At 44.2% G+C, this 16,599-nt stretch overlaps 1 long non-coding RNA gene across 1 annotated transcript; it reads right to left on the minus strand.

The window, feature by feature from the left end:
- Positions 1–1,318: 1,318 nt before the first annotated feature.
- Positions 1,319–3,112, minus strand: LOC137528055 (uncharacterized). Its single transcript, XR_011023261.1, has 3 exons — positions 2,931–3,112; positions 1,640–1,774; positions 1,319–1,467 (listed from the first exon to the last, which is right to left on the minus strand). It is a non-coding gene; the product is annotated as an uncharacterized lncRNA (long non-coding RNA).
- Between the last annotated feature and the right edge of the window lie 13,487 nt (positions 3,113–16,599).

Consider the following 16,599-nt stretch of genomic DNA (forward strand, 5'->3'; position numbering starts at 1 on the left):
ACTGGGCTACAGCAAAGCCCGGGTAAGTTCACATTTTGCGTTTAATTTGATCTTGGAGTCCCTTTAAGTATACCCAAGTGTATATGAAGTGTATACACTTCCTCTCTTAATCCCTCTCCATCCCGGTATGCCCACTCTCAATGCTATTGAAAACATGGCTCCTACAGAAAGTAGAGCTGAAACATGAAAAATGATGTCTGTGGGTCCTTACAGCGCATGCGCAGTCTCTGTCTCCTCGAATTATTTTCCGACTCTCTGCATCGCATCATAGTTCCATGCACTATGACGCGTGCCACAGAGAGGAGGGGAGGAAGAAAGTAGAGTAGCCTGAACCTGCATGCGCTGTAAAAGAGAACTAAAAAGCAATGAATAATTGCTACATATACTCTTTACACTTTAAATGTCTATTTTGCACACTGGTGCTTTGTGTTGGACACAGAAGAAGATCTACAAAATTAAGGGATTGCATCACACAAGCAATGTGACACATACAACTAAGTATTCTGCATAAATATATGTTTTTGAAATGCATTGTATTAACAATGTCATTGCATTTATTTTGCGATTATTTAGTCCAACACAATGTGTCAGTGTCAGAGATCGTACAACAAAAGAGAAGAAACTTATCCTTTTTTAAGAAAAAAATTTATTTTTTTGTGAAAAGTTTTTCTTTTCTTTTTTTTTTTTTTTTAAAGGGGAACTTCAGCCTAAACAAATATACTGTCATTAAGTTACATTAGTTATGTTAATTAGAATAGATAGGTAATATAATCTCTTACCCACCCTGTTTTAAAAGAACAGTCAAATGTTTGTGATTCATGGGGACAGCCATCTTTGTCATGGGGGCAGCCATCTTTTTGGTTGAAAGGAGGTGACAGGGAGCAGGAGACACAGTTCCAACTGTCCTGTGTCCTGATCACCCCTCCCAGCTGCACACCCTAGGCTTCAAATGTCAAATTCAAAATGTTAAAAAAAAAAAAAAATTGAACCAAAACAGCAGAACGAGAACAACAACCTCAGAAATCCCATCATGCTTTGCCCGGATTCAGGGGCAAAATGCCCGGGCAGTTTTCTTCTGTACAGCTAAAAATGAGGCTTGTATAAGAGACACAAAGTTCTGATGCTGTGAAACACCAGGCCTGTGAACCTTGCTGCATTGTGGAAAATAGCTGTTTACAGCTGTTTCCAACTGCCAAAAAACCATGCAGCAGCTACATCACCTGCCAGCAGTAAAAATCTTCAACAACAACAACAAAAAAAAAACAACAAAAAAAAAACCCCTCAGTCCACCCTACCGCCTACCCCCTGTCCCCTTCAACTGGCGGACCTCCTCCTCCACATTCGCCATATGCTGACGCATTTCAAGCATCTGCTGCTTCAGTAAGCGGATTTCCTGCTCATGCCTCCTCTTCGTCTTCGTCAGCCTCCTCACCTGGCCCCTCAGCCTCGTATATGTTGATAGAGGAACTGTAGAAAAAAATGTGCAAAATAGGTAAACCCAGCAATCCATCAACTTGTACATATTTCAATCTCATTGATCATCCCTAAAATTAAGAACCTGTAATGTAATACATATAACATAGCATTTACTTGCTTTTCCATAGTATGCAATGTTAATCATACAGTAAGAGAATTTTACCATAAAGCGGTGTCCTGGCTCTAAGCAGATAAGCCCTCTGGCTATGATGGCTGGGGCCAGGTGAGGAGGCTCTTGAGGAAGAAGGCCTGGGTGCAGAGGATCCCCGGGGCCGGGCAGTGCGGGTACCACTTGCAGCTGTAGTAAGGAGTAATGAATAATACAATTTAATCAAAATATATGATAAAATGGATAAAAAGTAATAACTTTATTGTTTGAACTACAATTACTTTTATTTCTATTTTCAAGTGAACTTTGATAAGGACCTTACTCTAAACACAGAACAAAAAATCATATTCTTATTCCTTTAATGTATTTATTATACATGAAAGAATATGACTCTTCAATACAGTAAAATAAAACTAGGATAGGCTTTAAAGTGATCCTTTGCGGCTATTGCGGCCTCCGGGACGTAATAGTAGCATAGGGGGCGATATTTTTGCTGGGAACACGAAGAATCACTCGCGTTCCCAATGCCTGTCGGTTCCTGACAGCGAAACCGGAAGTGGTCGCCGTGGGGTCCAGGAGGATCTGAGCGAGGCGGCGAGGGCACCGATCGACTGCAGGGGGCTCAGGGAAGCCACAGTTGAGTCAAAATCTTTTTCTTTTTTTTTTACAGGCTTAAGGATCACTTTAAAGAGAGCACTTGGAACGCAGACTGGGGCAATGGTTCATCTTGTAGTAGGAATACGACCCTGGGCACACAGTCAAGATATCAATGGTGTGGCTCCGAGACAACTCTGTGTATGTTCTTGAGTGGCCCAGCAAGAGCTTAGGCTTCAATACGATTGAATAGCTCTGGAGAGATCTTTAAAAAAAATTGATGTGCAACAAAGCCGGACCATCCACAAGGCAAACCTAGCCACTTGCCTAGGGCCTGGAGAGGATATAGGGTCCAGATGGACGACAGCACCTATCAAATTTTTCTTAAAAAAAAAATAAGTTAATTGATCATCAGTGGTTATCAAAAACCAATGTTAAGCCTAGGGGCCCATTTTTTTTAATAACTTTATTTGCATGAATGCAGTATACTCAGTACATATTGCACAAATATCATCACTATGCCCACACAGGAGCACAAAATAATATGTTTTAACCCATTTTGGAATAAGCCCCTAACAAAACAAAATGTGGGAAAAGTGCTGCACTGTGAATACCTTACGGATATATACTTTAACTGTACATACTGCACAACTCTATAGTATTCAGCCCATGGAATTATTTTTTAGGATAAATACATACAGCATATAAAACCCAAAATAGACATACATAAACTAATAGTTTGCTGACTTACATCCTATTTGGGCAACCACCCGCCTGAGCAAGTCCTGGTCCCTCCTCTTAAGGTCGCTCCATAACATTTGGACCTGCTTGGTGGTGAGGTCCCGCCGGTACTCGGCCCTCAGGATCCCCTGCACCCTTCTCACCACGTCCCTTTTCTCCCTCGGGGTGGTGAGGTCATACTGGCCTCTTGTAAATTCCTGGAAAAGAAATATTACAGTATTAATGACCACTGTATTATACCTTCATTAATTAAGAATCTTCTTACTTACAGCATAATGTAAACGATTATAATATTATTCATAATGACAGTTTTCAAAAATTGTGGGAAGCAACCAACTATGACTTCGGGCAGATACTAGGGATCAACGATGACTAGTGCCACCTATAACTGCTGACATTGCTAGCCATAATAACTACATCATTTCATTTCATGTGTGATTGGACTGACAGAGAAGATCCTGTGACAGCAAGCATCAAATATATAATTGAATGGATTCCATGAACTGGCCGCGGCGTCTATAGACTTTGTGCCAGTTCATAGCCATGGGCGTCCGCACAAAATTTTCCAGGGGGGGGGGGTGCAAAAAGGCAGGGAAGAAGTGGTGCGCCGCAAATTTTAGAGAAGATGTGTGTGCCGAAAAACCTGAGGGTTATGTTGTGCGGCGCACGTACGCGCCGCCCCCAAAAATGGGTGCGGCCATGGACCAGAATGTGGGTGTGGCCATGGGTGGCGACAAATTTTCGTTTACTTAGCAATGTGGGACATTAGATTAGGACAGTGGTGGCGAAACTTTTGGAGGCCGAGTGCCCAAACTGCAACCCAAAAGTCAATTTATCTATCGCAAAGTGGCAACAGCAATTTAAAACTTCATACAAACGTTTTAACTCATACATGAACATTATTGAAAATCCAAGTTGCAAATAAACTGTGAATATAAACAATTTCTTTCATCCTACTCCTGAAAAATGTATTCGTTTTTTAGAACCTCACAGTTTTATTTTCCGTTTTAAAAAGCAAAAATGTAGGTTTAATGCTATTGTCTCATAGGATAATCATTCAGCTTTTCCCAGAGGCCCCCAACAAGACAAATGTAGCAATCATGAGGCCCCCAAGAAATCATCAGGCTCCCAACAAGACACATTCAGCAATCTTGAGACCCCCAACAAGACAAATTCAGCAATCATGTTGCCCCCAACAAGACAAATTCAGCAATCATGAGGCCCCCAACAAATCATGAGGCCCCCAACAAGACATTCAGCAATCATGAGGCCCCCAAAAAATCGTGAGGCCTTCAACAAGACGAATTCATCAATCATGAGGCCCCCAACAAGACAAACTCAGCAGTCATGAGGCACATAAATAGACAGGATTTCACATAAATAGGCAGAATGCCCCCTTAATATGGTAGACACCTCTCACCTGGATTCTCAATTCTCCTCTACTGGCTGTTGTGCCTGGCAATACTGTTTTTGGTTGGATTGGGGATGACGTGCGGACTGAAAGGCCTTGCGTGATGCTTGCCTGAAATGTGTCCCAAATTGCGATTTTTTTCCCTGCTAAAATGTGGCCTAAATTGAGTTTGTTTTCTGCTAAAATATGGCCCAAATTGCGTTTACTTTCTGCTGAAATGTGGCCCAAATTGCGTTTATTTTCTGCTGAAATGCAGCCCAAAGTGCGTTCATTTTCTGCTGAAATGTGGCCCAAAGTGCGTTTGTTTTCTACTAAAATGTGGCCTAAATTGAGTTTGTTTTCTGCTAAAATATGGCCCAAATTGCGTTTACTTTCTGCTGAAATGTGGCCCAAATTGCGTTTATTTTCTGCTGAAATGCAGCCCAAAGTGCGTTCATTTTCTGCTGAAATGTGGCCCAAAGTGCGTTTGGCGGGGCGCCAAAAAAAGGGCGTGGTCATGACATTGTATGGGCGGAGCGTAACCGTAACCCCAAAGCAGCAAATATAGACATTTTAGCAGAAAACAAACGCAATTTAGGCCAAATTTTAGCAGAAAACAAACGCAATTTAGGCAACATTTTAGCAGAAAACAAACGCAATTTAGGCCACATTTTAGCAGAAAACAAACAGGCCTGGGGGGCGTGTGCGGCGCGCATAGTGCGCACCGCACTATGCGCGCCGCACACGCCCCCCAGGCCCGTTTTCCGGCGCGCTGCGACCCCCTCCCCAGCCGTCCACAGCCCACCCCCCACCTTCACTTGTCCCAGGTTGGAACCAGAAAAAACAGGTCACTGTAGTGAATATGTCTCACTCTACTATTAACAGTACTGCTACAAATGCAAAGTTACAGAGATAAACTAAAAACAATTCTCTACTACACTAACACCTATGATATCCTTTTACATGATGGGACATATAAAGATTAGAGAAATGCAGTCAGAAACAGTAGCCAAAAACTATACATTCTGTTAATAGATTGCTTAAGTTACCTCAATTAGCATCTCTTTCATCCTGAGGGGAATCTTAGGAGGCATGGTGGATGGTTGATGGCAGTGCTGCGTGTCTGATGCCTGTGATGCGTCCTCTCCACGCGTTTGCCGGTGCCTGCTCTGGCCAACTTCCTGTCTCTACGCATCAGCCAATCAAAACTTCCGCTTGTGACGTACGCGTGTACGTACGTGTACGGAGGCAAAGTACGCATGCGCGCGCGCAGTGGTTGCGGAGCGGAGACGCATGGCTGTACGCTTGCCGACTACAACATACGCATCGTTGGCAATCCGGTGCGCGCATGCGCGGTACATTCAGTTGTAACGCGTAAAGAAAATCAGCATGCGAGCATAATGTTACGCATACGGCTACGATAGCTACGCGGAGATGCGAAGTTCAATAAGTAGCTTACGGTATCCTTACGCGTAACGTCGTAAGTTTACGCGTAATTACAGTGATGTACCGTAGATAATGTCCTACGTCGTAACCGTAATTGCGTAATGCGTAATAGCGTAAAATTACGCGAAATGATCCGTAAGCGTAGATTTTCCCATTACGACCAGCACTGTTTAAGTATGAACCCAGCCTAAGAGTTTTCGTCGATAACACAATACATGGGGAAAAGTGAATAGTTTATAGTACTAATTGAATAAAAGCCGTAAAGAAGAAAATGTATTCAAAAACATTATTCATTGGATGAAGAGAATTCTCCAATATATAAATCATTTTATGGATCAGCCTTAAAGAAAACCTGAACTGAAAATGGAAAGTCAAAATAAGCATACACAAGTCATACTTACCTTCCATGTAGTCTACTCCTCAGTGTCTTTCTCCTGTCCCGCGTCCTGTTTGGTCACTGTGATCAGTGCAATTTTCCGTCCTCCATTTTGAAAATGGCCATTACCCATAACAGCTTTCTGGTCAGCACACAGTTAAACTGTAACATCACCCACTTGAGCCATAGGGAAACATGTACATTACCTGGTACATCAGTTTTCCTGTCAGCTATAACTGACAGCAACTGATATTTTACTGACAGCAACTGATATATTTCAGATCTGACAAAATATTGTCAGAACTGGAAGGGATTATTGTCAGAAGTTAATGGTGAGCTTCTGAGAGGAACTAATGGCAAGGTAACTATGTAATATTCATTTGAAGTTACCTCATGTGTTTATTTTAAATATTTTTACTCAGTACAGGTTCTCTTTAAAGTGAACCTAAACTGAACTGAAAAAAAAGAGTTTTACTTACCTGGAACTTCTACCAGCTCCCTGCAGTCACCCTGGGCCCGCACTGTCACTTAACGATCCTTTGGTCCCCTGTAGCGGCTAAGTTTAGTTTTACAGCAACTGGCCAGTCGATGGCCACCGCCCCTGTGCGGCCCTGGCCGCGCGCATTCTCAATTGTGCCCCCTGTCTCTGGGAGCGTCCTGCACATGGGCAGTACAAGATTTTCTCATAGTGCCCATGCACAGGATGCTCCCAGCGGCAGGAGCATGAGTGGCTATCGACTTCCCTGTCGCTGTAAACGAAACGTAGCCGCTGCAAGGGACTGGAGGATCATTGAGTGACGTATAGCTCTTTATTGAATTAAAAACAGAGAGATAGCCCTTAACTGTGACAGATGCTGTTTCAGACGCATGGTCCTTTTTTAAGCTGTGTTGGCTGTCTCTGAAGTGTACAGAACAACAAGCAAGTTTAAATACTCTATTAGAGATAGCCTGCACTGTTTGCCGGCGAGCAGTATTCTGCGAACATCGGCTGTTCGCATTTGTGGTGAACAGCGAACATTTGGCGTGCTCGATCTGCCTCCTATACATTATCATTGAGCTAAACTTTGACCCCTTACCTCACAGTCAGCAGACACATGGCAGCCAATCAGCTAGCACCACCTCCTGGACCCTCCACCTCCCTATTTAAAAGCAGTTGCGGTGGCCAGATTGGATGCATTCTCTGCTGGCTGCTGACTGTTAGTGAGAGCAAGGTCAGACTTGCTGCAGATAGGTAGGGAAAGCATTAGGTAGGCCTGTGTTCTTGTTCCTCATTTGCTGTGAAAGCATCCCAAACAGCTATTTTGAGGGCTAGCACATCAGTCTTCTGTGTTTTTTTTTTTTTTTTTTTGTGGCAGCCACAGCCCACTGACACCCAGAGCTGTGTGCACACTATTGCTGTTGCCTCATTAAGTTTCAGGCACAGAGCCACTCCGGTGCATTATTATTCCAATGTATTCTGATAGTACTATTGCATTTCTCTGTGTGTGACACTCCACAGCCCTCTGACACCCAGAGCTGTGCATAATGGGATTTCTGCTCTTTTGGGATTAAAACCCTTTGTGTCAACTCCGTAATTTTTGGTGGGACTTTTGGCGTGGATCCCCCTCCGGCATGCCACGGTCCAGGTGTTAGACCCCTTGAAACAACGTTTACATCACTTTTGAGGCCAGAAACAGTCTTTGTAGGTTTTGAAATTCGCCAGCCCATTTAAGTCTATGGCGGTTCGCCAGATTCACCTGTTTGCGAACATTTGCAGAACTTCGCGTTCGCCGTTTGCAAACGGAAAATTCTATGTTCGCGACATCTCTTTACTCTATGCAAAAAAGATGTCATCCAATCAGCATGCAGGAGGGATGAGGATGACCTGATGATGGGGAACTGCTGGACAAAACTACACTGGCCGTTTGTGTCTCTCAGTAAATATATACCCAATCCAAGGGAAATTTAAAATTTGAACTCACTAAGAGATGTACCATAAAGGAGTGGACCTGATGGGAAACTGAATGCGAATGGCGTCACTCTGTGTAACGGAGCTGCTCGCCCCCAGCTGTACTGAGAGTGGCAAGTGTGGAACAAAAATGAGTGTCATGTAGCCATGTCAAGTGTGCATGTGCTGACATCAGCCCAGTGTGAAACGTTTCGCATAGAACCCAAGCTTCACTAAGCAAAAGGACAAACAAAGGCGCTAGCCTGTTTTTTTTTTGGTAGACCACAGAGCAGGGTGTTGCAGTAGTCTACGCGGGAGATGATTAAGGCATGTACAAGCATTTTGGTGGCCTCTTGTGTGAGGAAGGGATGGATACGGAATATATTTTTGAGCTGGAAATAGCAGGTCGTGGTTAATGAGGCAATGTGAGGTTTAAAGGAGAGCTCTGAGTCAAGTATAACCCCCAAGCAGCGGGCCTTAGTGGTTGAGGTTATTGGGGTGTTGTCTACAGTTATGGTTGCAATTGGTGGGGGTGTAGATAGCGATGGTGGAAAAATCACAATTTCCGTTTTAGTCATGTTGAGTTTGAGGAAGTGGGAGGACATGAATGCAGAGACGGCAGTCTGGGACTCTAGATAGTAGTGATGACAGATCAGGAGCTGAGAGATGAATGAGCATTAATTAGCTCAGGTGTGCGGCGGGGACTTAAGGGAGGAAGTGCGTGGTGATGAGGCTTGCAACGCGTCCAATAGGACTTGTGCAAGCTATTTGGAGTGCAGGGAGGATGCAGAATTATGGGTAACTAATCACTTACATCCCCGTCGCACACATGAGCTAATTAATGGTCATTTGAATCACAAATTCAAGTGTTTACACACTTGTGATTACTCGTGAGAGTATCCCTGCTTGGAAGAACCTGTCTAATAAAAAGGGGATGAGTGGGAAGAAGATCGAGCCACCTAATGAATGTAAATACATCCCTGCTACATAAAACAAATCAATAAATAACAATAAAGTATAAATAAAGCATAGAAATAAATATGGCAGACTCCATATCTCTCCTCACTTCAAGTGTCCTTTCATTTTTTTTTTTTAAAGACCACTTACAATTAAATGGGCTTTAGAACCACAGCTATTGCACAGCTGAAATGTCAGAAGATTCGTGCGGTTCTCAAATTTAGACATCAAGAAAATTCTCCCATCAGAAGCGTAGTGGATTAAAAACTGGACTGGATAGTACGTTGCCCAATGGACTAAACAGGGTATGTGATAACAATACATTCCTATAAATGGTTCAAGTCTTTATTGGCTGTGGGCTTTGCCTGCAGTTTAAAATGTAAGTAGCAATGAAATGTACACACATTGTAAGTGTATAAATATGGCATGAGATTCTGTTTTTTGTACACTAGATGGAGCTAACATCCTCCGCAGATTACACTCATGTAGTGATCTCTGCTGTTTGATCTAGTTTCTAAGGTTGTAAGTCATTTTTGGATGGATGGCCCTCGTGCGATTGATAAATTAGTACCTTCATGGAGAGGTTCTAACAGGTTTCGGGAACTGTGTAGAATGGAAACCAAGTGGATCTATACACTGCGTACCCTCACTCCAGAGGGACTTAATATTGAGGCGGATATTATTAACTGTTTTATTAATAATGACTGATTTGGATTTTGGCTGTATTTTTAAGAGGAATTTTTTTATGATAAGGGGGACACTTGTTATACATAGAGGATATTATTTGGGGGTGGTCTGTTTGGATAGGTGTGCAACTTTATTTCTATGACGTAGAGTTTATGCTAGGAGGGATGGGATGGTTTCACGCTTATGTTGGAATACATAGGAATGCACTTTAAAAATATGTTGACTCCACCTATAGATGGGGCAAGGTGCACTAACAATTATAATTGGGAACACTGCAGTCTCCAGCATTCTTCCTCCTAACACAGGGCTGCAAATGTTATATGTGTATGCAGCGGTATTGGGTGTTGCTTATGTTGTTTATAAGTTTGTTAGCATGATGAGATAGGGCACGTATACGTACGGTGGCTATGAATACGCATGGCTACTATGATGTATCCATAAGCCGGCCTATCACAGGCAGTGTGGGTGTGACAATGCGGATAAATGTACAACTAGAACGGGCGTGCGTCCAGCCCCTGATGAGTCACGCTCCGTGACGAAACGCGTAGGGCGGAGCTTGGACGCGCACACGTACGCTTGCTAAGGAGCGAGGACAGCGAACTATATCGGCCGGCGGACGCGCTGATGTTGCGGTGCAGTATAACTGTGATATGCTCATTTACAATTTTTTACACTGTAAGCAGTTTTTTAGCAGGGTTTTTAGTGTCTGAATAAACAGGATTACGCTATGTGCACTTTTACATTGGCCTTAGGATGTTTTATTTGAAGGCAATGGCTGCCAGTGATTGTGTCTGAAGACAAGAGTGCTGCGGGTGAGCGGCCACTCTATAGGGAACGGTGGAGGCTATCCCTGTTCGGTTTGGGTTTACTCACTATTTCTGGAAGTGTGTGGAGTGGCACTAAGGGTGTACTCAGTATATACATTACACTCTATGTTTTTGTTTCTCTCACTGTTTTTCCACATGATATGATTGGAAACAAATGAGGATTACAAGCGCAGCAGTTTTGGAGTTATAAAGTTTGCATCACCTATACAGAGGACACTGCCTGCAGCTTGGACTACAACTAAGTATCTCATTTATATTGAGCGCAGCATTACCATCTAATCAAGTCTTTATTGGCTGTGGGCTTTGCCTGCAGTTTAAAATGTAAGTAGCAATGAAATGTACACACATAGTAAGTGTATAAATATGGCATGATATTCTGTTTTTTGTCCACTAGATGGAGCTAACATCCTCCGCAGATTACACTCGTGTAGTGATCACTGCTGTTTGATTTAGTTTCTAAGGTTGTAAGTCATTTTTGGATAGATGGCCCTAGTTAAAAAATGAATACCGTAAATAATTAGTGTAAGATATTTTGCTTTGAGAGGATTAAATATTGTCTCTATTTAAAGAAGTCCTGTAGTGAGAGGGATATGGAGGCTGCCACACCCACTTTCTTTGAACCCTTTACACAGAAAAGGATTAAAATAAATTGGGGCACTAGGCAAGATAGCAATTTTTGCCCTCCGCTGATGATCACCTGACTTTTTTAATAAGATTTGCTGGGGGCTAGCATCCAGCAGGCCCCTAGACTCTCTAAGCCCTAGGCAAGTGCCTAGCTCTGCATTTACCATCCAATTTCCTTATCACGTTAGTGCAGCCTGTAACGCTCCCCCAATGCACAGCAATGTAACACAAGTAGGCTGTTCACACTGCCCACGTTGCGTTAAATTGTAACGCAGCAAAGCGCTGCATGCTGTGCGTTCTCCGCGGCTAAGCCGCGTTAGACTGCTTGCACATGCTCAGTCATGTTGGGGAGGAGGAGAGAGCGGCCGGGCACATGGCTAATTAATATTCACTGCACATTGTGAAGTGCAGTGTTTACTTCCTGGAGCGGCCGCTCTGTGCGGCGATTGGCCGGGCGGGACCACGTGATGCCGCATGCCAGGGAGCACCAGGCGTTGCGTTAGGGGCACGTTATGTGCCCTATAACATCACCTAAACGCAACGTCCTGGTGTGTAACTAGCCTAAAACAAGGAAGTCGCCCAACATCAGTAGCAGGGAGCCAGCTTAGTGGTGTAGCTCCACCCCCTGGCACATGCACCAGCATAATTCCGTTATTAGGTGATGTGTGGAGCTGAAATTTGTCAGGGGTTGACCCTTTGCCAAAGTTATCCGGCAACAGCGCCATCTAGTGGCAGCCCGTTTTCCTCTGTCAGACTATGTCCAACATTGGTCCTATTGAGGAAAAGTTGGACAGTCTGACATAGATTTGGAAAGGATTAAAGGACACCTGAAGCGAAAATAAACGAACGAAATAAATGATTGTATTTATCTTCCTTCTCCTAAAAATGACTTTTTAAGATATTCCACAGTTTCATTTATGTTTAAATCTACTTTTTAAGTTTTAACTGTTTTATAGTTTTTGCTGAATGGCACATTCATTGAAGTATGACAGAGCTAAAATCTATGAACTATTGACCCCTTTTAACTCTTTCCTGCTCTCAGAAGCCATTTTCTGCTAGGAAAGTGTTTTATAGTTGGAATTTCTTATCAGTGAGCGTCACACTGTAGTCACTTCCTGTCTGAGTCAGGACTGAGTCAGCCACTTACATACCTGATATTTAACTCTTTCAGGGAGAGAAAGAAAAAAAGGAACACAGCATAGTTATTTGTGTGCTAGGTACTGTACATACCCATGTCTATCTCATAATGTCACACGTCACTTCGGGTATCCTTTAAACAAAGTCACTTAGCTGTCTGCCCTGCCACCAATTTTTTAACCTTTTGACCCACTTCTACCCCACAATTTAATTTGTTCTAGTTTACAATATGGCTTTTAGGTATAATTTTTAGTTAGTTATTTTTTATGTAGGAAGTAAAACTTTGCAATGTGACAGACAGAATTAGCGCTTGTTCACACTATGAGCGTTTCCAATTTTTTTTAAGTGTTGGCAATTTTAGAAACCGCCCTAAAAGCGCTAGTGCAATGATTTCCTATGAGAGTGTTCACATGTGCGCGTTTTGATTTCACGAAAATCGCAAACGTGCTACATGTACCATTTTCTGAGCGTTTATGCTTAATGGAAGGTATAGGGAAATCGCAAAGCGCTTGAAAAAGCGCTCTGAATTGCGATTTCACAAGCTCTTCTTTTAAGAATAAATACATTGTACTTATTTTTTTTCCGGGTCAAAGAGTACACTTCCCGACTGACATCAGGAAGTGAATAAACACCAAAAGCACTTACAAAAGCGCAAAGCACAGGGGAAAGTGCTTTGAAAAGCGCTCTATAAATCCCTCAGCGCTTGTGATAGCACTGGCGATTTACAATTTGAACAACGCCTTATTGGTCATTGATCAAGTTATTACCTTGGTGCATTATTATTGCGTCCCATACTGCTTTTCCCATTGGCCCACAAAATTCAAAATACGTGGTTCTTACCTTTCATATGTTCAATACCATTATTACATTGGAATATATTATTCTCTTTCTCAATGGTTTTCTTTTTTATGTGCTTTTTTAATAAGTATACTACACAGGCTGAAATATATAAAAACATTTTAAATCCCGCTTTTCTTTTGCCGGTCTCAAAGTGCCAGAGCTGCAGCCACTCGGGAGCGCTCTATAGGCAGTAGCAGTGTTAGGCCAGAGCTGCAGCCACTAGGGAGCGCTCTATAGGCAGTAGCAGTGTTAGGCCAGAGCTGCAGCCACTAGGGAGCGCTCTATAGGCAGTAGCAGTGTTAGGCCAGAGCTGCAGCCACTCGGGAGCGCTCTATAGGCAGTAGCAGTGTTAGGCCAGAGCTGCAGCCACTAGGGAGCGCTCTATAGGCAGTAGCAGAGCTAAGGAGTCTTGCGCAAGGTCTCCTACTGAATAGGTGCAGCTTACTGATCAGGCAGAGCCAAGATTCTAACCCAGGTGAGGTCGCCTGTAGTCAGAGGCAGAGCCCTTCACCATTACACTATCCAGCCACATTACAGTATATGGGTATTGTTATCAAACACTGAGGAGTAGAAGAAGTACTGTATATTTTGAACTATAAGACTCACTTTTTCTCTCCCAAAAGTGAGGGAAAAAAGTCACTGCATCTTATAGTCCGAATGCACGGAGTTCCTGACTTGTAAACGCCTGCCAATACGAACCTCCAACCCGCTGGGACACCCTGTACTGTGCCCATTCAGAGGACACAGGGGGACACAAAGGGGCAAAGAGGAGGACACAAAGGGGCATAGAGGGGGACAAAAGGAGGACAGAGGCAGAAACAGGAGAACACAAGTGGGAAAGAGGAGGACACAGGGAGACACAAGAGGTACAAGATGCCCCTTCACCATGGATGCACCAGGTTTAGTATATATTTATTTCCCCTGGTTTTGTCCTCTAAACCTGGGTGCATCTTATGGTCAGGAGCGTCTTATAGTCTGAAAAATACGGTACTTTTTCTCACTAGATTGAGCTAACATCATCCACAGAATACACTCTCTAATCACTGCTGCAGGCGTGCAGGAAAAAAGGGCGCCAGGAAAAAAGGGCCCGGCTGGATAACGAAATTACACCAGTGGATAATCCCAATAATGATAAACATCGTTTACAAAATTGGTTAACGAGAAATACTGTTTTAAAACAGACAGAAGTTGATAACAAAAAATATATTAACATTAAAAATCGTAACGTAATTCAACAATACAGCTTAACCCAACCCTACTCTCACACAGAACCCTCCCTGATGATTGTAGTGTTGGGCGAACACCTGGATGTTCGGGTTCGCGAACGTTCGCCGAACATGGCCGCGATGTTCGGGTGTTCGCGCCGAACTCCGAACATAATGGAAGTCAATGGGGACCCGAACTTTCGTGCACCTTGGGAGTGGGTACAAGAGGGGAAAAAAATTAGCAAAAAGAGCTTATAGTTTTTGAGAAAATCGATTTTAAAGTTTCAAAGGGAAAACTGTCTTTTAAATGCGGGAAATGTCTGTTTTCTTTGCACAGGTAACATGCTTTTTGTCGGCATGCAGTCATAAATGTAATACAGATGAGAGGTTCCAGGAAAAGGGACCGGTAACGCTAACCCAGCAGCAGCACACGTGATGGAACAGGAGGAGGGCGGCGCAGGAGGAGAAGGCCACGCTTTGAGACACACCAACCCAGGCCTTGCATGCGGACAAGAAGCGTGCGGATAGCAATTTGCTTTTTGTCGCCATGCAGTCATAAATGTAATACAGATGAGAGGTTCCAGGAAAAGGGACTGGTAACGCTAACCCAGCAGCAGCACACGTGATGTAACAGGAGGAGGCGCAGGAGGAGAAGGCCATGCTTTGAGACACACCAACCCAGGCCTTGCATGCGGACAAGAAGCGTGCGGATAGCAATTTGCTTTTTGTCGCCATGCAGTCATAAATGTAATACAGATGAGAGGTTCAATAAACAGGGACCGGAAACGCTAACCCATCACAGATGTTCATTGTTCATGTCACTTGGTTGGGGTCCGGGAGTGTTGCGTAGTCGTTTCCAATCCAGGATTGATTCATTTTAATTTGAGTCAGACGGTCTGCATTTTCTGTGGACAGGCGGATATGCCGATCTGTGACGATGCCTCCGGCAGCACTGAAACAGCGTTCCGACATAACGCTGGCTGCCGGGCAAGCCAGCACCTCTATTGCGTACATTGCCAGTTCGTGCCAGGTGTCTAGCTTCGATACCCAATAGTTGAAGGGTGCAGATGGATTGTTCAACACAGCTACGCCATCTGACATGTAGTCCTTGACCATCTTCTCCAGGCGATCGGTGTTGGAGGTGGATCTGCACGCTTGCTGTTCTGTGTGGTGCTGCATGGGTGTCAGAAAATTTTCCCACTCCAAGGACACTGCCGATACCATACCCTATTGGGCACTAGCTGCGGCTTGTGTTGTTTGCTGCCCTCCTGGTCGTCCTGGGTTTGCGGAAGTCAGTCTGTCGGCGTACAACTGGCTAGAGGAGGGGCAGGATGTCAATCTCCTCTCTAAAGTCTCCACAAGGGCCTGCTGGTATTCTTCCATTTTGACCTGTCTGACTCTTTCTTCAAGCAGTTTTGGAACATTGTGTTTGTACCGTGGATCCAGAAGGGTATAAACCCAGTAATTGGTGTTGTCCAGAATGCGCACAATGCGTGGGTCGCGTTCAATGCACTCTAGCATGAATTGAGCCATGTGTGCCAGAGTCCTGCCAGAATCCTCATCATCCTCTTGTGAGCGTTGTGATAGTTGTTGTGATGCATCATAGTCGTCACCTTCTTCCTGGTCTGCATCTGCTGACCATTCGCGCTGAATTGTGGAAGTCCAACGTGCACCGCTCTGGCCCTCGTCAGTGGTGGCATGAAATTCCTGCTCAAACTCCAGCTGTTCCTCCTCCTCTTCTTCGTCATAGCTGCTGGGGCCAGCATTTCCTAAAGCAGATGGCCTGATGTTGGTATCATCACGCTGATCGTTTTCTCCTTCAGATTCCCCCAGTTGCATCATGACAGCTGTTTCCTTGATTTTCAACATTGACTTCTTCAGTAAACACAGCAGTGGTATGGTAATGCTGACTGAAGAGTTGTCACTGCTCACAAGCAACGTGGATTGCTCAAAATTTTGGAGGACTTGGCAGAGGTCCAACATGTTGGCCCAATCGGACCCACAGAAGCTTGGCAGCTGTCCGGATGCGCCTCGGTACTGCGCCGTCATGTACTGGACCACTGCACTCTTCTGCTCGCAAAAGCGGGCTAGCATGTGCAGCGTAGAATTCCAGCGCGTAGGGACATCACACAGCAAGCGATGGTGGGGGAGATTGAAGCGCTCCTGCATCTTGGCGAGTGCCCCCGAAGCAGTACTGGAATTTCTGCAATGTTTGGCCACTCGTCGCACCTTCAACAGAAGATCGGCCACGCCTGGGTATGTC

The sequence above is a fragment of the Hyperolius riggenbachi genome, chromosome 8 (genome assembly GCF_040937935.1).
Source record: "Hyperolius riggenbachi isolate aHypRig1 chromosome 8, aHypRig1.pri, whole genome shotgun sequence".
In the NCBI taxonomy this organism is placed as follows: domain Eukaryota; kingdom Metazoa; phylum Chordata; class Amphibia; order Anura; family Hyperoliidae; genus Hyperolius; species Hyperolius riggenbachi.